Source organism: Orcinus orca, chromosome X, assembly GCF_937001465.1.
Source record: "Orcinus orca chromosome X, mOrcOrc1.1, whole genome shotgun sequence".
Classification (NCBI taxonomy): Eukaryota; Metazoa; Chordata; class Mammalia; order Artiodactyla; family Delphinidae; genus Orcinus; species Orcinus orca.
In genome coordinates this window covers 85,877,808-85,904,890 of record NC_064580.1, presented here as the reverse complement: position 1 = coordinate 85,904,890, position 27,083 = coordinate 85,877,808, and positions in this window count along the sequence as shown.

Genomic DNA, 27,083 nt, shown 5'->3' with positions numbered 1-27,083 from the left:
TGGCAAATCCTGTCAATAGTTTCTTCTTCAAAGAAAAAGAACAATGCAAGAGGGAGTTACTATCTTTTTAAATGAACCTTATGACCTACAGTATCAGCTGAAACAAAACAACAAAATTCTTGCTTTATAGAGGAAAGAAATATAAAACTTGTGGGGAGCATATGGGGATGGGGGAGAGTCATCATCTCTGCAGTCATTCAACTGATGATTTATTTGGTACTTGGCTGTTTCTGAAGGGCTCCCCTGTAATTTCAGCTCAGACCAAGCTCTGGGCCAACCTAATGGCATTTCTAATCCTTCCAACAGTAATAAAACCAGTTTAATTCTTCCTTCAAGGTCCTAGAGTGTCTGGGATCACCAGATTCACTCCAGGCTTAATCTAAAGTGAAATTTCTCTTTTAGGGGAGACTCAAACTAGTTTATTTTTTCCAGGTTGCAGCATCAGTTCTAGTGTCATGCTAATAGATGTGGTTTCTCTCATCTGAAACCTAATTTGACTTATACAAAAAAACTAGCTGATAATTTTACCTCCATGCAGAAAATAGATGCCCTCACTGTTAAGAAAGAACTTAAAAAAACAAAACAAAACACTACTTGGTTTTGTTAGGCAGGAAGTTAGCCATGAGCAACAAGCAGTGGTCCCATCAGCTGAATGTCCAATAGCCGCCTAACCCCACCAAGCTATTTGCGACACCCCCCCAAACATGTCCCCATCAGTACTACAAAATGGTCAGGGGACTGGAAAAATCCCCCACTGGCCGACAGAAGGGACTGTTCCCACTCTGACACATGTGCACACCTCACGCTATCATGTCCATAGATAACCTTTGGTGGCCATTAAGCTCATTAAATGTTCAGAAATATTCTATGAATACATACATCAGATTAGAACAGACTGAACTATGGGAAGGACATATGCAGCAGAGCCTCTTGCTTTATAACCTGCAGCTGTCAATCAAGACTGTTAACCAACGACCTTGCCTTAAAAACTCTACACCCTAGCACTCCGGGGCCATTGCCTTCCTTGGCCTGGCCCACCTCTCTCTTGAGGTGTTCTCTCTGTTCTCTCCTTATCTTCAATAAACTCTCTTGCAACAAGTGAGACCTCAGATTCTTCTTTGCATCCTTACCAAGAACCGAGGCCCATGGGAGGAGGGGTCTCCAGACTCTCTTCCGCTAACATTTTGGTTCCATGACTCGGATCTTTGTAAGTAAAAGACCTTCTCTCTCCAGATTTCTATCACTCCCTTTTCTTTGCACAGGCGCAGAGGACCTGCTCATTTATCAACTCCTGCCTTCTCTTTCAATCCTCCATCGGTCAAGCAGACTCTTGCTCCCTATCTTCTCCCCGTCCGACCATCGTTAAGACCTGAGCCTACCTCTTCAGACCAAATTCGGAGATTCTGGTAAGCCCCCACTTTCCCACTGGGATAAGGAACACCCCAGACCCTGACTGGCCACCAGGGGTGTGGGACATTCTTAGTTGGGTACAAGAAAGAGATATCCACCCCAACTCCCATGTAGTGCTGGACCCTAAGCCAGACTGCCAATTATGACCCTGGCTTGCCAGGCTCTCTAATTGTCCTACTATTTTCCAGATGGGAAACCAACCAACAGCCCCCGAGGGGACAGCCTTGAGATGCATCCTCCAAAACTGGTCGCGATTCAACCCCGCCACACTACGAAAGAGGAGACTCATTTTCTTTTGTAATACGGTCTGTCCCAGTATCACCTTTGGAATGGGGAATCCTGGCCCCTAAATGGGACCATTAATTATAACACCATTCTCCATTTAGGCCTATTTTGCAAAAGGCAGGGCAAAAGGTCTGAAATCCCATATGTACAACTTTCCTTCATCCTACAGGGCAGCCAGGACATCCTCACAACTTGTAAACTTACCAACCTTGCCACCCTGCTACCTAAGGAAAATCTCTCAATTTCACCAGCCACATCACCCCCTAGTTCTGCCCCATCACCTTACAAGGGACCTCCATTGCCTCCATCAGCTAAAGTCTGTCCCATGGTGGAAGCACCAGGAGGCAAATTTGGGCCACAACTAGTCCATAAGCCCTTCTCAGTAGTAGAACTAAAACAGATCAAGGCAGATTGGGTAGCTTTTCGGACAATCCCCTAAATATACCAAGGGATTCCAACATATTACTATGGCTTATGAAATGAGCCATGTCTGGAAAGACATCACCATAATTCTAAATCAGACTCTCTGATACTGACATAGAAAGAGTTAAAAGAGAGGCAAAAAAATTTGCTGATGGACTCTACCTTTCTGATACTAAATACCCCACTGGGGAAACGGCAGTCCCCAGCACTGATCTTGGATGGGACTATAATCACAAAGAACATCAATGGGAAAGAAATCATTTTATCATCTGTATCAAAGCAGGCCTTAAGGCAGCCCAACATAAAGTCATAAACTACTCCCAAGTAACAGCAATCAGCCAAGAGCCTGGGGAAAATCTAACAGCCTTCCTTCACAGGCTGGGGGAAGCATTCATTAAATATACCAACCTAGATCTGGACTCTTATGAGAGACAAGTTATTATAAAAGATAAATTTTTAACTCAGCACCTGATATTAGACACAAATTACAAAAACGAATTCAAGTACCTAATGTCACCCTAGATGAACTGCTGAATGCAGCCTCCACGGTCTTCTATAACCAAGACCAAGAGGCCGAGGCCAAGGCCCAGGAGAAGGAAAGAAGGAAGGAATCCAGGCATGCCCAAATGATGGCTGCCCTACAGGGCCAAGCTGCCCCCAAAAGGACACTGACTTTACAGCCCAAAAGAGACAAAAGTCACATTTGTCGCCAGATGGGCCATTGGGCACAGAAGTGCCCCAATCGAGATAAACCTCCTGAGACTGCTTGCTATAAATGCCATCAATCAAGACACTGGGTGGCCCTTTACCCCTCTATCCAAAGGGACTGAGGACCAGAGGCTGCAACCCAGATGATTGCCCAAGACTGAGGAGGCCACAATCCAACAGATCCACATGACTGGACTGGAGCCGAGGGTACAAATGGATGTGGTGGGTAAGTCAATCATCTTCTTACTTGATACTGGGGCCAGCTATTCTGTCTTGACTTCTTTCTCTGGACCCTTCTCACAGACCTGTACCATCATGGGAGTCACAGGCAAGCCATTCTGCAGGCCTTTTACTATACCCCTCTTCTATGTCTGGGAGGGATTTGGATTCTCCAACAGATTTTTACATATGCCTGACTGTCCTAGCCCATTACTGGGGAGGGTCCTACTACCAAAATGGAATGCCACTCTCTCTCTCCCTAGGAGGGTCACATGGACCCCATCCTGGGGACAACCTCTGGGAAACCTTAGGAGCTCTCCTAACTAATAAAGATATCAAAAATCCTTCAGGGCCAGACTGGCTACAACAAGTCAACCCACTGACCTGGGACCAGGGGATCCCAGGAAAAGCTAAAAACACAACGTTGGTTGCAGTAGCTCTAAAGGACACACATAAATTTCCCCGAAAGACACAAGACCCCCTTAGGCCTGAAGCCCACATGGGACTTCAACCCATCATATCCAAATTCCTGTCCTATGGGCTCCTTACCCCCACAAATTCACCTTACAATACCCCAGTACTAGAGGTCAAGAAAAAGGATGGCACTTACCACCTCATCCAGGATTAACGAGGCAGTAATTCACCTACACCCAATGGTCCCCAATCCTTACATACATTTGGGAAAGGTACCCCCAGATAGCAGTTGGTTCACAGTCCTAGATTTAAAAGATGCTTTCTTCTGCATCCCGTTGGCCCTAGAATCACAATACTTGTTCGCATTCAAATGGGGATCCCCACTATGAGCCCCTGAACAACTGACCTGGACAGTTCTGCCCCAGGGCTTTAGGGATAGCCCCGACCTCTTTGGACAGGTACTAGCCCGAGATTTACAAGATCTAACACTTGAGGGGGGAACTTTCATACAGTATGTAGATGACCTCTTGATCTGTTCCCCCTCTCAACTGCAGGCCATTCAACATGCCACTCAGGTCCATAATTTTCTGGCTGAGTGGGGTTATAAGGCGTTCAAATCTAAGGCTCAGCTAGTACAACAACAAGTTTCCTATCTTGGAACGATATTGACCCCTGGCAGGTGCAGCCTTTCAGCAGACCGTATAAAGGCTATATCCGACCTACAGACTCCCACCACCCGTAAGCAGCTGCGAGCATTCCTGGGCCTAACCGGGTATTGTAGGATTTGGATACCCAACTACGGTCTCATTGTACAGCCCCTATATGAAGCCCTAAAAGGCAGAGATGAACAAATTCCCCTTGAATTGGGGCCATCCCAACAGAAGACCATAGAAACCTTAAAAAGTCTCCTTTGCAGAGCTCCACCTTTAGAATTACCCAACCCTTCCAAGCCATTCCAACTTTACACCCAGGAAAAAGGGGGCGTTGCCTTAAGGGTCCTCACCCAAAAGCTAGGAGAAACTCCACAGCCTATCTTTCTGAACAGCTGGATTCCACTGCTAAGGGCTGGTCCCCCTGTGTTAGGGCACTGGGAGCACTATCCCTCCTAAGTGAGGAGGCCCTTAAAATCGTCCTGGGAGCACCCATTTGGGTTCTAACCGCTCATCAGGTACCAGATTTATTTAATAACCAGGCCTCAGCCTGGGTTTTAGACAATAGGATCCTCAGATATCAAATCCTTTTATTTGAAACCCACAGATATCCTTCAGTGTTCATAGGACTCTAAATCCAGCAATGCTGTTGCCCATATTGGGGGAAAAATGTCCTACCCATATTTGTTCTGAGGTCCTGACAATTTTCTTAAATGCCCGCCCAGACCTCTTGGATCAACCTTTGGTCAATGTCGATGAGGTCTGGTTCACCGATGGAAGCAGTTATATAACAGAGAGAAAACGCAAGTGTGGATATGCCCTCGTGTCCCTCCATGAGATCACTGAGGCCCGGGCTCTGCCTCAGGGCTCATCCACACAACTTGCTGAACTCATTGCACTCACCCGAGTATTAGAATTGGCTAAAGGAAAAAGAGTCACAATTTACACTGATTTTAAATATGCTTTCTTGATCCTACATGCCCATGCAGCCAACTGGAAGGAAAGAGGATACTTAACCTCCAAAGCAGCCCTATTAAATACGGCCCTCAGATTAATCAGTTACTCAGGGCCATCCACCTGCCTACAGAGGTAACCATAGTTCATTGCAAAGGCCATCAGCGAGACTCATCTGACATTACAAAGGAAAACCAATTTGCGGACCAAGCTGCTAAGCAGCCTGCCTCTAAATAAGCCCCATTACAGGGAAGTCTCATCCCTGCCCCACTGTCACTTCCTCGACCTACCTATATGGAGGAAGAAAAGACATGGGCAGCTCAGAAGGGTTTCCACCTAGACTCATCCAGATGGTAAACTTCTGATGGGACTCTTCTTGTCCCTGGCAACCTCCAATGGAAACTCATAAAGGCCCTCCATGAATTCATACATCTGAGCAGAGATGCTCTCTCTGCCTTGGTATCTAGAGTCCTAAAAGGCAAAGGACTTAATCAAGTAATCCAACAGGTATCCAGCTCTTGTCCAACCTGTTCCTATAATAACCCCCAGGGAAATAAATATCCCTCCTTGGTCCAACCCATCCAATGACATGGAACTTATCTTGGGGAAGATTGGCAGATTGATTTCACCCAGATGTCTCCTTCCTGGGGCTACAAATATTTACTAGTCTTTGTAGACACCTTCACAAGACGGATAGAGGCCTACCCAACTAGGACAGAAAAAGCCCTAGAAGTTACCAGTAAACTTCTGCAAGAAGTCATTCCCTGGTTTGGCCTTCCCCTCTCCCCTCAAAGTGATAAGGGATTCTCATTTATTTCCACTATAACCCAGTCCATTGCCAAAGCCCTCGACATAAGGTTTGCTCTGCATTGCTCCTAGAGGCCCCAATCCTCAGGAAAGGTAGAAAGAGCCAATCAATCCCTCAAAAATATTCTCCGAAAGCTAACCTAGGAAACTTAGATTGGGTAATCCTCTTACCTATTACCCTCCTCCACAGTAGAATAACTCCAAAGGACCCCCTCGGACTGAGTCCTTATGAAGCCTTATACGGATGTCCTTTCCTAACATCAGACCTCCTTAGGGATAGGGCAACCCTAGGGCTACAATCTTATGTAACTGAACTCTCAATGTTCCAACAGGCCCTTAGGGAATTTGGCCTAAAACCAATCCTCCTAGCCCTCAGTCACCCATACTATATCAATCTGGGGAAAAGGTCCTTATTAGAACCTGGAAGGACAGGTCTCCTAAGTCCCAACTGGACCCTATTTGGAAGGGGACTCTTCCAGTCCTCCTTTCCTCAACTACAATCATCAAAGTTCTAGGAATCTCCAGCTGGATTCACCATTCCAGGGTGAAGCCTTGGAAACAGCCCCCTGAAGACTCAGGCACACAAACATCCTACACCTGTGAGCCACTTGAAGACCTTAAATTCCTCTTCAAAAGGACCAAAGATAAGTAACAACCTAACCCTTTAAATACACGGCCAACTGCCCATGTAATGGTCTTGTTCTCTTGATTGTCCTTTCCTTCTTCTGAGCCTGTGCCCTCCCATGGATAATCCTATCTCACACTTGCAGTACTCAGCCTTGGTCATCCTGTCTTTCCAAGGCCTATGACAGGCATCATTCTCTATCAAATGCCACCCAAACTCTTTCTCACTCTTATCTTACCCCTCCTCTGGTCCATCATACAACCTAAACTCTCTTGTCTCTTAGACCCAAAGGACTATTTACAGACTCTAGCTACTGACCACAATCTATCCTCCTGCTGGCTGTGCACCTTTGGCACTAGCCTTCAGACAATATTACCCTTGCCAATAGAAACAACTCAATGTCTCAGTTTCCCCAGAGCCCAACTCCATCATAAGACCACAAGCTTCAGGTCAGATCATATAGAGTCTATCTTTCTTCAAGTCCTACTAGAATGACTAAATCTCATTCTTATCAATCTATCAACCCCACAACCCAGACGTATCCTAACAAACCTAACCGAGCCTCTCATATACCCCATCTGCTTTCAGGGTGGTCACCCACAAGGGTACCCCATCGATAACATCTCCACACAATACAACCACAACTTCACCCTTACTCTTCCCCTGACAAGTGAACAACATTGGAACACAACCAACCAAATTATCCAAGCAGAAGTTAAATGATACAAAAAAACTACTAGCCCTCCCAAACATCACGACCTTTTGGTCTTTAAAATACAAGTGCCAAAAAGCCCCTCTTTACCATAGACTCCAATAGTACTTCCATCTCTGCAGGATGGGTCTCACTAAACATCTCTGGTCACCCCTCACTTCTCACACAATTACTGGTCTGGGGACAACAAACCCACTTTCTGAAATTCTATGCTGCTTGCAGCATCCACACAGGCAAGTTTGGACCCTCTGTTCCCTGAGGAAGTCGGCTGGGAATCCCAATGGCCAGTAACACCCATCCCCCAACTACACTCTATTCCTATTCATATGGAACCAACTTACCCCCGTCTCAAGCCCACTTTTTCATCTGTGGGACCTCAGCATACATGAGCCTGCCCCGAGGTGGAAAGGAAAATGTTCCCTGTGTTACATCATACCAAATGTTACCTGGGTCAATGGATCCTTCCCAATGCCTCATAAAGTAGTCCATCTCTGAACCAGAACAGGGCAGGCACCAATGGGACCTACCTTCATTCCCCTCATCTCTATCCTAATAAGCATCACCAGAACGGCAACAAGGGGTACCTCAATTCATATATCCACTCAATTAACCAAGGCCATGCCCAAAATGTCCACCGCTTTGGGTGAACTTCACACCCAAATAAACTCATTGGCAGGTATGGTACTCCAAAATCGGTGGGTGCTTGACCTTTTAACCAAGGCAGAAGGGGCACATGTTCTTTCTTAGGAGAAGAATGCTGCTTCTACATCAGCAGATTGGGAAAAATCACCACAAACCTATTCGAAACAAATCAAATTTTAAACAGGATAACCACAATGACGTCCTTGTTCCAGTCAGTCAAAGAAACATTTTTGCAGTTGCTCTGGCCCAAAATTATTCCACTTATATGTATTTTCTTAATTCTACTGTTTGTTTCTTGCTTCCTCAACTTACTATCCTGGTTTGTTTCCTCCCAGATTAATAAGATACAAACCCAACTCCTGATGCAACAAGGATACCACCCTTTAGCTTCTCCAAAAACCTCCTCATACCACTCCCACTTGGATGGACATTGACAGCCGTTTCCAGCCCCTCTCATTGACAGTTAGCAAGTGATGGACACCCAAGTCCCCTCTTCATCCCAGGACTGCAGGAAGTAGTCAGAGCGAATGATGCCCAGCTCCCCAATGAATTGATTGGAGAGATCACACTTGAGGGGGGAATGTTAGGCAGGAAGTTAGCCATGAGCAATGAGAGGCAGCCCCGTCAGCTGAACGTCCAATAGCCGCCTAATCCTACCAAGCTATTTGCCAACCCTGCCCCAAATATGCCCCCATCAGTACTCTAAGATGGTCAGGGGACCAGAAACATCCTCCACTGGCCGACAGGAAGGACTTTCCCCACTCTGGCACGTGCACACACCTCATGCTATCATGTCCATAGATAACCTTTGGTGGCCATTAGGCTCATTAAATGTTCATAAATATTCTATGAATACATACATCTGATTAGAACAGACTGAATTATGGGAAGGACATGTGCAGCTGGGCATCTTGTTATATAACCTATAGCTGTCAACCAAGACTGTCAATCAACGACCTTGCCTTAAAAAAACTACACCCCAGCCCTCAGGGCCATTGCCTTCCTTGACCTGGCCCACCTCTCTCTTGAGGTGTTCTCTCCTTACCTTCAATAAACTCCCTTGCAACCGGTAAGACCTCAGATTCTCCTTTGCGTCCTTACCAAGAACCGAGGCCCAAGGGAGGAGGGGTCTTCAGACTCTTCCGCTAACAGTTTCAGGTTCAACCATTAGAAATGTTGGGTCATAAAAACACAAAGAATAAATCATAAATTGAGTAGAATAATATCAGACTGTGTCCATAATGGGCTGATCATAAAAGCATGTCTAAACAGCAATGTATTCAGGTGGATTAACTCAATCTTATATTTACATGATTTACATCACATGCACTAGAAATGGTGTCAAAATTATGATGGTCATTCCTGTATAAGAATTTTAATAAATTATACTAAATTTAAGATTATATGCAATTTAAAATTATATGGATTGGTATTTTTAAATGATCTCAAAGAGTAGAAGTGACAAATTATGTATTTAAAGACTAAGCCTTATAAATGTATTACCTCATTGTAATTTTGGTATATTTCTTTCCAGTCTCTTTTTCCACTCTAATGATATTTTTTCCATTTGTAAAAAACAAAAAGATTATATTTTGATGTCTTTACAATGGGAAGGAATGTCTTTTTATTAGAGTTGTTTATTTTTTTATCAAAGTATAGTTGATTTACAATGTCATGTTAATTTCTGCTGCACAGCAAAGTGATTCAGTTATACATGTATATACATTCTTTTTCATATTCTTTTCCATTATGGTTTATCACAGGATATTGAATATATGGTGGGAGCTTGTTGTTTATCCATTCTATATATAATAGTTGCATCTGCTAACCCCAAACTCCCACTCCATCCCTCCTCAACCCCTTGGAAACCACACCTCTGTTCTCTATGTAAATACATTTTTTTTAACATTGCCTTAATTATACAGTATAAATGTACTCATTTGTATTATTTTTCCATTTAATACTATATTATGCACACATGTTTCTAAGTCTTCAAAAACATGATTTACAGTGGCTGCACAATATTTCATTCGGTGGATGGCATCATAGATTATGAAACAATTCTATCAGTTGCTTCCAGTTTTTCACTATTATACAACTACACTCTGATGATCATCACTGTGCATAAAATAGATTGTGCTCCGGATGATTTCTGAAGCATTGTGTCCTAGAGGTGAACTTACTGAGTCATAGTAATATTGTTTTTAAGAAGCCTAATACTTATTTTCAAATTGCTTTCCCAAAGTGTTTTACCAAATTCACTTCCACTTACAATACATAAAGAAGACTGTTCCCACACACCTTTGCAAGCATTGAGCATTTTCATTATCTTAAATAATTGCTAATTTGCTAAGAGAAGAATTATATTTCATTATTTTAATATACATATTTTATGTTACTCATGAGCTCACATATTTTCCATAGATTTGTTGACAGTCTCTTGGTAAATTGCCATCATGTTCAAACTTTTCTTAAAGTCCCCAGAGAGTATCGCATATATATGTTTACTAGTTGCTATATTTTGTGACTAAGAAGTGGACTTAAAAATATCTATATATATTTGCTGCATTTATTAATACTGATTTGCTCTGAGGCAGGCAGACTTTCAAAAACAGAATAGTTTACTTTTTCTAACCAGAAGCATTGATGCCAAATGTGTGCTTGAAAACCAGTTGGGAAATTTGAGCTGAAAATTTCAGTAGGGAAAGACTGTCTAGGTAAGAAGGAGGCCCTCTGGAATAATCTTTATGATTGCCTCCTCAAAAGGAATCTGGGGAAAGCACATGTGTAAGTGACTAGAAAGGTAAGCAGGAAAAATAAAAGGAGTGAATAATTTAATTATAATTTTAACTGCTACCAATATTAAATCATTGGTTTAGATAAAGCCTGAACTTTTTCTTTTACCCAAATTATTTCACAGCTCTCAAGGTTCTTTTCATCTGTATTATTGTCCTTATATTATTCAAATTCATCACCTGGTATTTATTCACTTTCCACAATAACTATCATTTGCTGTTTCATTTAGACTCTTCTTGTCTGAGTCACCTAGGTGTCAGTGATAAGTTCTAAAGAAATAGAGAGATAGAAAACAGCAGCGTTGAGGGACTGTTAAGACACTTAATTTACTGTTTGACATGCATTGCGGACATGTGACAGTTAATAATTAAGACTGCTTAATTAGTTTCTGAATATTGGAATGAGGAACAGTAGCAAAACTGAATAGTACTAATGAAAGACTGAATTACTATAATCAAAACATTCTTTTCTTTTCTCCAGGTAAAAGACTTTCACATACAACATGGGCACTGCCTTTCTTTTTGTACAAGAGAAATAAGAGTTGCATTGCCACAGTGTTTATAACCAAAGTTCGGGCTTAATTCTTATAATTAAAGAATGTTAGAAAGACATTTAAGAGATTAAGTTTATCACATAATGGAATTTATCACATAAAGGAAAGGTTGTATTGTGAGGCAAACATGGTATTTTAGGTATATTGCTGTGGATATTTAATAATTAGATGTAAGGGGTTATCATCTATGAGTTAAAACAAGAAAAATAATGAAAATAAACAAATCTGGAACACACCCTATTGCGTTTCATTTCTCTTTTCTGAAATTATGAACAGGTTTCATTAAGACAAACATCTCCCCTCCCCCAATGTACTCATTATCTCTTTCTTACTTTCTTTCTTTCTTTTCTTTACTTTGTCCCTTTTTTTTCCTCTCTCTTTTTCTTCCTTTCTGTTGCCTAATTGTGACTGTGCATGTGTGCAGTTTCCCTCTTCGGGACCAAACAGCTGGGGTTTCCCCCCTATTAAGAGCCAGCAACTGCCAAACCCAAGTTTTGAAGACTGAAAAATAGATGGAATTCTCAGGGGTGCTTTGTCCCAGAGCATGTGGAATTTGAAAGCAAAAGCAGATGGAGTCCAGGAGAAAGACAGCTTGATGATGATGATTTTAATGATTAAATGGAAATCGAAGGAGGGACCATTGAAGGGTGGAATGAACTGGAAAGCTGTCACAGGGTCACAGAAGGAGTGGAAAGGAGGGTTTCAGAAAGTTTCTGTGAACCAGCCTAGCTTTCCTTAAGCAATAAGCCATCAGCAAGAACCCAAATGCTCTAAGAACCCTGAAGCTCCAGGACAATAGATGTGTGTACCTCCCTGATTAGTGATGGCAGGAGATACAGATGGCTGGTTAACCCATTAGGTAGTTGGGAAGAGGAGCCACCAGGGAATTTGTGGCAGCTTCATGTAGCCAGACCCAAACAGGTGGCAGACAGCTTGAGCTGGGTCTTTGTGTTTCATTTCTGACCTTATATAAAATAACAGTAGTCAAATGCCTATTAGGCCCTAGCTTGACTTATATTTGTTTTCCTTTTGGCCAAGCATTGCTGAACAGGAGGCAATATCAGGAAGCTTAGTCTCAATATTGCTTTGATATTTTTATCTTCCCTATTTCTTGTGACTATAACAGCCATGTTCTTTCTCTGAAAACTGCAATGGAAAATGTTTGAGGAAGACCCAGATAGCTCTCTCTTTAGGGATAGTACTAACTGCTCAACTTCAAAGCTTATCCAAGTCACCCCCATGCTAAGCGGCACAGTAACTTGGTACTGTAAACGTGTGAAACTCAAGGGCAGCCATGTCAAATGCAGATGTGAATTCTGTAGGTGAACACACCTGTTGTCACATGTTTGTTTATTGTTTGAAGTACATAAAAAGGCTTTAGGTAATATTATCCATTAAAGGCAGACAGCAGAGAGGCTGATGCATAAGATAAATATATAACCTATGAGTTGCTCCAGGCATTCTTTGATTTGTTGTTAATCCAATTTTTGTGGCTTGCTCAATTTTGCATTTCAGTGAAAACGTTTTTAAATGCTGTAAAATAAAACAGAAGTTGTTTTTGTTGTACAATTGCAAGGAACCAGATTTTCAATCTGAACATGACTTTCATATCAGGTGCTTGTGACACAATATTTAACTGGTTCAGAAGAATGTGGTATAACCTTTGTTCTCCTTATAATAGAAGAAAAGGCAGAATGAGTTAGAAAAAGATGCCTAAAGTAATAGCTGACCAGGGTCAGTGTCAGACCAGAAACTCTGTGGGGCTATTCTAAGATGATTGTTTTTCCTAGACCAGAAAGATATTCAGAGGCAACATAGAAGAAAAGTAGGAAAAACTGGATTTGTTATTACGAGTCTTCCACTCTTCTCCTGCATGTGGCTGAAGTAGGTTTCATTCACAGGAGTTCCTGTCAAGAAATAAATTGGGGAAATGTTAGGTTAAACAAGCTTGAAGAATTATCTTTGCTAAGAGTCTTCTCAGTCATTTGTAGGCTTAAGCACATTGTGAAATTTCCAAAGTGTATATATGCAATGTTTGCTAATCTTAATTCAAGTATATAGAACTTCATTGTGTTTTTTGTTACAGAGCGTCTCATGGCATAGTGAGCTGAGACAGAAATAGCCTTTTGGAATTGTGAAATATAGACATACCCTGTGTCATATCAAAATAGAAACTATGGGAGTAGCAGTTGAAATTCAGGTAAGGCACAAATCTAGTGAAATGAGGAGGGCCATAATAGCATTAATTTAATAACTTTCTAACTCAACATTTCCTAATGTGTGTGGTACAGATTTCTGGTTCCAAATGAGATTATTAAATGTTGGGCAAAAATGTGATTTTGTGGTAGAATGAGTTTAGGCAAAGCCCAATTCGATGAAATTAAGCATATATTTTTTTAAAGGCACCTCTCTGAATCTTTTTAAAAGCTGACAATTTGTGGGGTGGTTACCCAGTTCACAAAAATTTCCCCTCCTATGGGAACTGCCCCTATTACTCAGAAATATGTCCTCTGCAGTCACATATGTTCTGATTCTCTGAACTTGGCTGATTGGTCAAGGAAATAAAATATTAAAACTTCAAGAGCCCAATAAAAGTAATTGTCCTCATAGAATTTTGAGCTGAGAGATACGGAGGCAGGGCATCGCTGGTGTTTGTGTCACTTAAGTGGTCCATAAGAAGTGGTTTCTAAGTCTGACTCCACTTCACCCTCACATGGAAGTTATGCAAAAACACTGATTCTTGTGCCCCAAGATCTCTAATCGCAATGTTTTATACCTAATTTATACAGCAAATGTTTAATAAAGGTAGCTCAGAATTACTGAAGACTTGCCATGCACTATATGCCAAGCACTGTAGTTCTAAGATTTCCAAGAGGATTTTATGCATCCTGTCCAGCACTGGTGTCAGGATGTACGTTTGGGAAGTTCTGTGAATTCTTGCTGCTGAGATGTTCAGTAGTTACTCTTACTGAGGTTCCATCATTCAACAGTTCTTTTGATTTCTGTGAATTACCATAGTATCCTTCCAATAAAGTCCATTTTAGGCTTATTCTAGCTCAAATTGATTTCTGTTATTTGCAACCCAAAGAACCTTAACTAATACAATTTTGTGAATTTCCTAGAAGGGGCTAGGAAATATAGCGTGCAGTGCTTCACAACCTTACTTGACCACTGGATGCTGTTTGTCAAGTAGCTTCTTGTTATATCAGTGTTCTGCCACACATGCTTTGGGGAAGTACTGGTTTCCGGTAATTGATTTAGCAGTGCTGTGAATTTCCTACAGGCTATACACTGAATGTTGAGTTTTAAGCCCAGTTTTTGGAGGTTACATTAATTGCTTTACTATATGTTCTTAGAATTAGGGACACCTACTGGTAATATACAAAATTAAATGCAAATAAATAAAACCTTGATACTCATTTCAGGATTTCTCTGGGAAACAAGAAGTCAGGGCTCTCCCTCAGTGATGCAGTGCTATTTGCATATGATAAGTCTTTCTCAGTCACCTACAGGTTTTCATTAAAGACATCTCATTCTGTAAGGCATCCAGAGGCAAGACCCAGATGGTTTTGTCCATGGCTGGTCATTCTACAACCCTAAGTAAAGAAAAAAATGTGTTATTAATTGAATTGACAAAAAGTAATACTCTGCCCTTCTAAATACCTAAAAGGTTATGGAAATGCAGAAAAATCACAGGATAAAATGCAGTGAAACAGTAGCATAGCAAATTCAGTTGAAATCTAAATTCTGCCATTTATTAGCTCTGTTGCTTTGAACAAGGTCTTTTATACTTCTCTAAGCTTATATCCTGTTCTACAAAATGGAGATAATAATTTCTCCCATTTTTTGGTTATGACTAAATGAAATAATAGTCATTATAATATAGTTACCATTTATTAATTATTTCTACATACCAGGCACTGTGCTAAGCCCTTTAAATTCATTGCCATATTTAATTTTCTAAACCATCCTGTGAGGTGATTACTACTCAGTTTTCCATTTTATAGGTGAGGAAACCTAAGCTCAGAAATATTAACAGCATTGCCTAAGGATGCTAAGTAAACAGAATAGTCAGGATACAAACCTAGACAGTTGGACTTCAATGCCTACATATTGTAAGTACTCAGTATTTATTCATTGCTTCCAGAAAGCTTTGTCCTTCCCTTTGACTAATCAGCAATAGAGAAACATTATAGCAATACATTCAGATTGTGAAGAAAAAAATTATAAATTTGGGTGGATGACACTGATGAATTCTGGCTTCTATTCTTGGTCAAGTTAGACATCTTTGGAGGATGATTTTCAGTGGAGGGGAGAAAGGACTGAATCTGCAAGAGAATCACAGTAAAACAAGGAAAGTTGACTGGAGCACTTGTGTCATAGAAAGAAAGCTGAAGGAGTGGTAACATTTGTGTGGGATTAGTGAAGGAAGGCCATGTGAGGTAAGGATTGTACCTAGAGTAGGAATGTGAATTGGTGAAAAAGAATAGTCTATGACATGCGGGGATAAAATTTTCAAAGTCTGAATAGTAAGGATGAGCAAACTGGTTTGTTTGTATGAAGAACAAGATTTAAATTAAAAGGTATAAAAACAATGAGGATAGCTAGATTGAGAAATGGCCCAGGGATAAAGTGCCTGCCTCTGTTTCACAAAGAAGATAACATTTACATTTATTGAATGGTTACTCTGTGTAAGGCACTACCCTAATCATTTTACTTGCATGAAATCATCAAATGTTCATATCAACTCTATGAAGTTGGCACAATTATTAGATCTATTTTACTGTTGAGGAAAATGAGAAACATAGAAGTTCAATAACTTACACAAAGTTACTAGCAAGTGGAAGAGTCAGAATTGAAACACAGGAAACTGAGCTTCAGATCCTATTATCTTTACCAGTATGCTCTACCACTTTGTAGCCTGGCTTGGCTTTATTATATTACTCCCTTCCTCATAAAACTAAAGTACTTTCTTATGGCTTTTATTAGCAAATGTACATTCCTTTGCCTGACCTTTAGGGATCTCTATCATCTTGCAATCCTTGATCATCATCATCATTTTTCATCATTCTCTCTAAATGGACCCTCCTCTATTATAGGGAAATTAATGTTTCTCTACTTGGAATGCCCTCTCTCAGCTGATGCATTGTCTCTGAATGCCTTTAAAATTCAGCTCACAAAATTTAGCTATTTCCTCCAAGAAGCCCTCTCTGACTTTTTCCATTGAATATCAATTATAAATTACTCTTTTTCCTCATAAAGTGTATTAGCTCAGTGGATATTGAGTGAATATTGATTACTCTGCCCTTAGTAACCTTAGGCAAAGTTAAGGTTATCAAGTAAGGTTATGAAAAGCAATATTCAGTCTAGGTGTTTTTGAGCATGTGTCCTTCTGCTAAATGGATTATCAGCTCCTTGCCATCAAACAGTGTATTCATATACAATATCCGTTCATTTGACGTTGACCACATAGAATAGGTGAAATTGTAGGAAAATAGTAGCAAAAACAGTGGGAACAAAGTTTTTCCTTTCTCACCATCTGTCTGGAAACAGATTTATTTAAAAACTCCATTTTTCTCTGAGAGAAATTTAAGTTCATACTGTTAATATTCTTCCCAACCAGAAAGAAATACCAGTGTTGTAAAGGTTGAGGCTCATTTTTTACTTGTGAAAATCAGATCAGTGGTCCAAGAAAAAACAGCACTTAGCTTTGAAATAAGTGTAGATTAATCATACCTTTTTTTTAAACAAAAGTTTTAATTATACTGGGCCCTGCAGAGATTGTTTCTTTCATAATTACTGAAAAATGGCAAGTATCCCACATAATACCCTTTCCTTCTGAATATGGAAATGTACTTGCATAAGTGCAGATATTTGTCTGGCGACCAGACAATAGAGAAGATTCCCATTTGTGCTTAGTGGAATGGAGTCAGTTGGTACTCACTAATTCAGCCAAGGTTCTCTCTGCTAATAGCAAAACATGCCTGTCCCTGTAGCTAAACAAACACTGGATTATTCATTTTCCTTTTGGCAAAAGCCAGAGTGGGATGCCCATGATACTTGTTGTTTATCATGAACGACTGTTGGGGGAGATCCCTTGGTAAAAGGAAAACTGTACAAGCCAAGATAATAAGGATAAATTTAAATGCTGTGGAATTCTGTGTGTGTGTGTTAATATGTATCCAAGCCTTTATGTGTTTTTTGTTTTCTCTGAATACCCTGTGTTTCTGTGGAATCTTTCTTCTATTGGGCTGCAAGCTCAGGTTAAAGCAACTAACATAAATGATCCAGTATCTACTCAGTATCCAGATAGTGCATAGCTCTTTTTGAATCCTTAAAGTCATATAATAAAGACTGCCCATGGTTTCTGCCCTCAAAAATCTTGTTCTTAAATAGATATACAAACATCTAACTCTCTGGGTGAAATAGTTGTGAATAAAAAGAATATGTAAACTATATATAGCAGGAGAGATGATTGATTGAAATTTATTTGAAATTATAAAAGGTGGTGTTAAAACAGGTTAAAACACACATAAGTCTTTGTTTCCAATTAGCTCAGCTGATTAAAGCAAGGTATTAATGAGGACAAAGTGCAATGGAATTAGAAATTAAGTTAGGAGTACAAAGATCCGAGTTATAGTTTCAGTGCTACAGTTAACTAGCTGTTTGACATGAGCAGTGGGATCACTTTTGCCACCCTTATGAATAGGAGTATATATTTGTAAGACTGCAGTTCAAATTTTATTAGTCCTATTTTTTAAAAAAACACTTTATTGAAATATGATTGATATTTTTAAAAGCTGTACATATTTAATGTGTACAACTTGATGAGTTTAGAGTTAAATATGTACCCATGAAACCATCACCACAATCACTGGCATAAACATATCCATCACCTCCAAAAATTTTCTCCTGCCTTCTTTACTTTTTTGGAATAATAACACTCAGCATAAGATCTACTTTTTTAGTAAATTTTAAGCTTATAATACAGTATTATTAACTATAGGCACTATGCAGTAGAGTAAATCTCTAGGACTTTCATTACTGAAATTTGTACATTTTGGTTAACACATCCCCATTTTCTCCTACCCTCAGCCCCTAATAACCAGAATTCTACTCCCTGTTTCTATGAATTTGATTATTTTATAGTTCTTATATAAGTGAGGTCATCCACTGATGGACATTATGGTTGCTTTCATGTCTTGGCTATTGCGAATAATGGTGCAATGAACATGGGTGTACAGATATCTCTTCGAGATCCTGATTTCAATTCCTTTGTATATATACCCAGAAATGGGATTACTAGATTATATGGTAATTCTATTTTTAATTTTTTGAGAAACCTCCATACTTTTTTCCATAGTGGCTGCACTAATTTACATTCCCACCAACAGTGTATATAGAAGGCAACCTACAGAATGGGAGAAGATATTTGCAAACCACTTATCTGATAAAGGATTAATGTCCAAAATACATAAGGAACTCCTACAACTCAGTACTGAAAAAACAAATAACCCAAATAAAATAGGCAAAGGACCTGAATAGATATTTCTCCAAAGAGGACAAACAAATGACCAACAGTTATAGGAAAAGATGTTCAATATCATTAATCATCAGGGAAATGAAAATTAAAACCACAATAGATATCACCTCACACCTGTTAGGATGGTTATTATCAAAAAAGCAAGACACCAAGTGTTGATGAGAATGTGGAGAAAAGGGAATGCTTGTAATACTTTTAACACTGGCCAAAAGACGTGAAAAATACAGCTTTAGAAAAGAGATATCACAGGGCCAGAGAATTAAAATGTCTCACTACTCGCTTATTTCTTCTATTATCCTCTGAAATGAGAAGTCAATTTCATCGTCCCTATTTAGGTATTTCATAAAGGATAATCCATTACAATTTGTGTGATTGGGGCATATCACTCAACCTCTCTTAACTTCAAGCTCTTCCTTTGTAAAAACAGGAATGAGGACTAAATGTAATTATGTACATAAAACATTTAACACAGGGCTTGGTACATAGTAAGTGCTCAATAAATAAACTCTAGAGGTACTAGAGTATTAAGAATAAAGCCACTAGAAAACAATCTAATTTATAATCACATCAAAAAGAATAAAATACCTAGGAATAAATCTAACTAAGGAGGTAAAAGATCTGTAGTCAGAAAACTGTAAGACATTGATGAAAGAAACTGAAGATGACACAAACGGATGGAAAGCTATACTGTGTTTATAGATTGGAAGAATTAATATTGTTAAAATGATCATACTACCCAAGGCAATCTACAGACTGACATTTTTTACAGAACTAGAATGATTATTATTAAAATTTGTATGGAAACACAAGAGACACTGAGAAGCCAAAAACTATCTTGAGAAAGAAGAACATAGCTGGAGATATCACACATCCTGATTTCAAACTATGCTACAAAGCTATAGTAATCAAAACAATGTGGTACTTGCACAAAAAAAGACACATAGATCAATAGAACAGAATAGATATCCCAAAAGCAAAACTACACTTACATGGGCAATTAAACTGTGACAAAGGAGGCAAGAATACACAATGGGGAAAAGACAGCCTTTTCAATAAATGGTGCTGGGAAAACTGGACAGCTATACACAAAAGAATTAAACTGGAATACTCTCTCATACCATGCACAAAACTGAACTCAAAATGGATTAAAGACTTAAATGTAAGACCTGAAACCATAAAACTTCTAGAAGAAAATGTAGGCAATAAGTTCTTTGACATTGGTCTTGGTAATATTGTTTTGGCTATGTCTCCTCTGGCAAAGGAAAGAAAAGCAAAAATAAATGGGACTAGATCAAACTAAACCCTTTTATACAGTGAAGGAAATGATCAACAAAACAAAAAGGCTACCTACTGAATGGGAGGAGATATTTGCAAATGATATATCAATATGGGGTTAATATCAAAAATATACAAAGAACTAATACAACTCAACATCAAAAAACAAACAATTCAATTAAAAAATGGACAGAGGACCTGAATACACATTTTTCCAAAGAAGACATACAGATACTCAACGTCACTAATCATCTGGAAAATGCACATCAAAACCACAATGAGATATCACCCCGTACTTTTCAGAAAAACTATTATCAAAAAGACAACAAAAAACATGTGTTGGCAAGGATGTGGAGAAAAGGGAGGCCTCATGCATTGTTGGTGGGAATATAAATTGGTGCAGCCACTATGGAAAACAGTATGGAGATTCCTCAAAACATTAAAAATAGAACTACTATATGCTCCAGCAATTCCACTCCTGGCTATTTATCCGAGGAAAACAAAAACTCTAATTAGAAAAGATATATGCACCCCTATGTTAATTGCAGCATTATTTACAATAGCCAAGATATGGAAGCATCAATAGCATCAATAGATGAATGGATAAGGAAGAGGTGTGGTGTGTGTGTGTGTGTGTGTGTGTGTGTGTGTGTGTGTGTGTGTAATGGAATATTACTCGGCCATATAAAAAAGAATGAAATCTTGCATTTGTGACAACATGGAGGGACCTAGAGGGTATTATGATAAGTGAAATAAGTCAGACAGAGAAAGACAAATACTGTATGATTTCACTTCTGTGTGGAATATAAAAAACAAAACAAATGAACAAACATAACAAAACAGAAACAGTTATAGATACAGATAACAAACGAGTGGTTGCCAGAGGGGAGAGTGTGGAGGGAGGAAAGAAAGAAATGATGGAGATTAAGAGGAACAACTTCCAGTTGCAAAATAAATGAGTCATAAGTATAAAATGTACAGTGTGGGGAATATAGTCAATAATTACATAATGTCTTTTATGATGATAGATTGTAACTAGACATCATGGTGATCATTTTGAATTGTATAGAAATATTAAATCAATCTGAATATTGAATATGTTGTTTAACAGGAACAAACATAGTGTTATAGTCAGTTATACTTCAAAAACAAACAAACAAACTTTAAGAGATTAGATGTGTGATTACGAGAGGTAGGGGATGGGGGGAGGGGAAATTCGATGAAGGCAGTCAAAATGTACAGATTTCCACTTAGAAGATAAACAAGTACTAGGGATGTAATGTACCAGAAGAAAAAGAAGGAGAAGGAGAAGAAGAAGAAGAAGACGGCCACCAGAGTCATACTACTTGGGTTCAAATACTAGATTTCATATTTATTTACTGTGTGACCTCAAACAACTTATTTAACCTCCCTAAACCTAAATTTTCTCTTCTGCAAAATAGAAATGATGGTATCTACTTTATAGGGTTACTGTGAATACTAAACACAGTGAGATCTGTAAAAGAAGCCCTGGCACATAAAGCTCAATAAATGTAATTCATTTACTCAACAAAATATTTATGGAGCATTTCCCATATGCCTGTCACTGTTCTGTTCTGTGAAACAATGGTGAACCAAAGCAGAAAATAATCCTTGCCTTCATAGATGTCCTATGCTGATTGGGAAGATAAATAATACATAAGCAAACATATAATATCAGATATAAGTGCCATGTGGAAACTAAAGTAGAACAAGGGACTAGGGAGAGGCTATAAAGGCAGGAAGTGTGCTATTTTTACTTAAGGTTGTTTGGAAAGGCTTCTTCCTTAAGGATGTAGCACTTCATCAGAGACCTGGAAGATGTCAAAGCAGAGAGCCATGAACACATCTGGAGGAAGAACATTTCATGTAGAGAGAGCAGCCAGTGTAATGTTCCTAATAAGGCAAGAATAATCTTAGTGTTCTCTAGGAAGAACAAAGACATTGATGTGTATGGAAAATAGTAAGTGAGGAGGGAAAGAGAAGTAGGAAATGAGATCAGGTCAGATAGGTAAGCAGGGGTCAGATCATGTTGGATTGTGGCAAATGCTAGCTATTATCTTTGTTATCATTGTTAAACTCAAGGTGTTTTGATTACTGAAGTGATGCTTTATCCCATTTAGTAAATCCTCATAATACCCTATGAAGCAGAAACTTATTATGATAATAATAGCAACAGTGGCTGACTTTATCATTTGACCTTTTACAAAGTGATTTTCACATACATGATCTCATTTACTGTTTACAAAAGCACTGTACATTATTATCAGTAACTGTAAAGTAATTATTAATATCTTTCTTTTGAGACAGATTTACAGAGGATAAAGTACTTGTGCAGTCACATGGTGAAGTATGTGGGAGGCATGGTGCTCAAAGTCTAACTCTAGATTATTGCTTTATTTATATCATTCCTCTTTGTCTTATTGACCAGGTTAAAAAAAAAAGTGATGGACAAAGGAGGATCTGATCTATCAGGGAAATAGAGGCCAGTTCCACAAGTACAAATGGAACTCAGGATCCTGATTTCATTCCCTTAATATAATCAATATCTGAATTCAAGGCACCTACTTGCTATTGAAGAAATAACTATTTGTGTCTAGTACTTGTGAATTTCATGAATAAACTTCAAGTGTAGATCAGTAACTTTGAAGAGTTAGTTCAAATTCATAATAGTTGCACATTTCTTTTAGTATGATAAGATTCTGTAAGAAGTGAGTCTTGCTTACTGTCACCCTCTGGTGTTTTCGATTAGTTCAAGGATAAAGTAAACTTATGAGGGACAACATCTGAATTTGATTGAACAAAAAGATAATCTCATTTAGGAAGAATGACACATTTCAAACACAGAGATGCTGGAGCTTGGTGCCAATCCATTCTATATATAACATTTATTAAGATGTGTCAAATGCTGACCAAGTTTATTGTGAAACAGAAGACACAGAATCAGGCTGTTACTTTGTCTTTTGATTTAAATACTTCTGAGTTGTTTTGTAAAGCAAAAAAGTCAAATGATACACAGTGAATTGTAAAATAGAGCAAAACTGAAAAGAAAAGCCATATGTGCTACTCAAGAATCAATTTTTCTTTTAGTCATTTATTTTCTTTTGTTTATCTTTTTCTCCCTAATATTCCAGGAGCCAGTTTTGTAATGGTTGCCTTTGTCTGCTCTGTGCCTTCAGGTAGACAATTCAGCTAGCAATCCTAATCATATTAATGCTCTGCTAATATTATCCAAAGAGACCTAGTTTGCTATTGTGAGCTATATTGCACTAAGCCTATTAGCTTGTTGACATACCTGTTGATAAGTCTGGGGTCAATAACATTATTAGGTATGATGGGAAACACAACAAAATTCATACATGGTTTTTTCCTCAAAGTTTATGCAATCCAATGACTGAGGCCAAGCATGCATAAATAAAAGTTGACTAAAATATAATAAATTATACAATATATACCCAGTCAGATACACAATCTTAAACTTCAGGCTCTTTTTAGCTTTCTAGAAATCCGTATTGCAAAGTCCCTGTCTTAAAATGCTTTACAAATGACCTATAATAATACAAGTGGATGCTGAAAGTTCTCTAGCATTCTAAACTAGGTGAGATATCTGTCTTTTGAATACTAATCAGAGTGCTTGAATGGTGATTGACTTAGAGAGGTGACTTTTCTTATATATGGAAATGTACAGAGCTAGTAAGTTATTATTGCCTATTCAACACTATAGAAAGGATATCAAGACACCATTTTTTTCATTGAATAGAATTAGAAATGGTGGGTAGACGTCACTGAAATATTACTAAATCCATGTACATTTGGAGATAAGCTTCTGTGGTCTGGCCTGAGGACTTAACCATTATTTATAACATTGTTTCTCAAAGCATGTCTGTGGATCACTCTCATCAAAATCACCTGCAATATTGGTTAAATTACAATACCTTCAGCTCCAGCTCACATCTGCTAAATCTAAATATCTGGAGGCAAGGTTCAGGAATTTCTATTTGTAACAAGCTCCCTAGGTATACACCAGGTACACACCATACGTTCGGAGCCATGTTTAAAGCATAACCATAGGTTTTATAGAGCAATAAATTTCATTCTTAAAAAAATTGCCAATTTCAGATATATAGTTATTAATAATTGAGAGAGATTCATTTTCCCTTCCTGAGATAATCAGCAATGTTTTCCCATTGCTTTCTTTTTCCTTACTACTTGTTTTCATTTTATTGTGGTAAAATATATATATAACATTAAATTTGCTATTTTAACCATTTTTCAGTGTATAATTCAGTGGCATGAAATATGTTCACGAAGTTTTGCAACCATCACCATGATCTATTTCTAAAATTTTTCATTACCTAATAACAGAAACTGCTTACATATTAAGGAATAACTCCACATATTCCTTTCCACCAAGCCCTTGTAACCTCTAATCTACTTTCTGTCTCTATGAAATTGCCTATTCTAGCTATTTCATATAAGAGAAATCATGCAATATTTGTCCTTTTATGTCTGGCTTATTTCATATGGCATAATGTTTTCAAGGTTCATCCTTGTCATAACATGTATCAGAAGGTTTTTTTTTCTTTTTATGGCTAAATAACATTCAATTGTGTATGTATGTATATATATATATATATATATATATATATATATATATATACACCATGTTTTATTTACCCATTTGCCTGTTGATGGACACTTAGGTTGTTTCCACGCTTTGGCTATTGTGAATAAAGCTACTATAAACATTGGCATACAAGTATTTGTTTAAGTTCCTGTTTTCAGTTTTCTGGGGTGTATACATAGTAGTGGAATTGTTAGGTCAAAAGTTAATTCTCTGTTAAACTTTATGAGGAACTGCCAAATTGTTCTGCATAGTGGCTGTTCCATTTTATATTCCCATTAGCAATGTATGAGAGTTCCAATTTCTCCACATCCTCACCCACACTAGTTGTTTTACTTTTTTTGAATGATAGTCTTCCAAGTATGTTCGAAGTTGTATTTATTTAGGTTTTGGTTTTCATTTCCCTAGTGACTAATGATATAGGTATATGTTCCTATTGGCCCATTTGTATACCTTCTTTGGAGAAACGTCTGTTAAAGCCTTTTGCACATTTTAAAATTGGGTTGTTTGTCTTTTTGTGACCAAGTATAGATGATGGAGGATCTTCACCAGATGAGTTATCCTATCACCTAGTTGTTCAAAGCTTCTCCGTAGCAAATGCTCTATAGTGGGCATTAACACAAAACAGCAAATTCCACCCAATTTATACCCACTCCCATACGTCCATTAAAATGTCTGTTTCTAGAACTCTTTGTCTCTGACCTTCAATCTCATTTCCTCCTTATCTCTGACCAAACAGATATGTCACTGACCAGTGACTATGTGTCTATGAATCCTTAACTTTGTCCACTTCTCCCTCCATTGATAGTAGTCATGGGAGATTTGAAGATATTTGATCACTGGGGAGATTTCCCTCACTATTTTCCTATGAAGTCATCCCTGAGTGGTGCTATAGTGCACCAACAATCAATTATTTGCTTGCACCAACATAGTGAGTTGTCTCATCTATGAACTGGACTCAAGAAGTACTGAGATTATATAGCAGCAATAACACTTGAACAATATGGAATCAGTAGTAAATAAAAGGATTGTAGAGTTGGATATTTCTTGAATACCTTGATAAGAAGAGAATGACAGGCTCAGGTCAGTCAGTCAACAACTCAGAACACACATGGAATTCAGAAGGCCACTGTTTTCGTCTCCTAAGCTGCCATAACACATTAGCACAATCTGACAATAGAAATCTATTCTCATATTTCCGGGAGTCAAAAGTCTGAAATCAAGGTGTTGGTAGGGTTGGATCCCTCTGGAAGTTCTGAGGGAGAATCCATTCCATACTTTTCTCCTAGCTTCTGGTGGCTGCAAGCAATTCCTGTGGCTTATAGATGCATCACTCCAATCTCTGCCTCCATCTTCACATGACCTTCCCCTTTAGTGTATCTAGGATTTTTTCTTTTCATTGATTCATTTTATAAACACATATTGAGTCTGATGTATATACCACATAATGTGCTAGACATCAGTGAGATAAAAGTGAATGTTTCAAAGCCCCTCTCTCAGATTGCTCAGATCCTAGTATAAAAATTAAAACATTAGGGCTTCCCTGGTGGCGCAGTGGTTGAGAGTCCGCCTGCCGATGCAGGGGACACGGGTTCATGCCCCGGTCCAGGAAGATCCTACATGCCGCCGAGCGGCTGGGCCTGTGAGCCATGGCCGCTGAGCCTGCACGTCCGGAGCCTGTGCTCTGCAACAGGAGAGGCCACAACAGTGAGAGGCCCTGCGTACCGCAAAAAAAAAAAAAAAAAAAAATTAAAACATTAGCCATGTAATACTGGTTTGATTCTAATCAGTTAGCAACTTGCTTGGCTTCATTATTCTATCGTTTGTCAGAAAGAGCCTTGTGTTCTATCACAACTTTCAAGCACTTCTCTCTGAACTATAAAGATGCTGACACACAATTCTTAATCACAAAACTTGAGTATGTTCATTAGGCCACGGAGTCTGAAATTGCAGCCCTGACCACACAAGCTAATATTACCAACTTCTGTTATCTAGTTTACTTATCTTGATCACCTCCTCTGCCCTGAGAGAATAATTTTGCTGTTTTTCCCTGTAATTTAAACCACTCTTTTAATGCCACATAGTAATTTGGATTCATGACTGTCTGGTTGCCTTTAACTCTGGCAACGTTTTAGGTCCAGCCATCTGCACAATGGGTCTAAGAGACATTTCAGCAAAGCGTCATAATATGGCAAATTCAGAACTAAGGAAGTCGATTTGGAAGTAAATTAGGATCTTGAGTCAACAAACGTACTCTAGATTTTCTGGTTTAGTGTCTCAGTGTCTATTTTGGTTAAAACAATTCTGATTAAATCAGATGTTCTTTTCCTTTGTAATTTTCACTGTAGAGTTAAATGTCTTTTATATTGAAGCAGAGTGTTTCAAAGTATTAAAGGGCACAGATTTCTATTCCAGTGAGGCAATT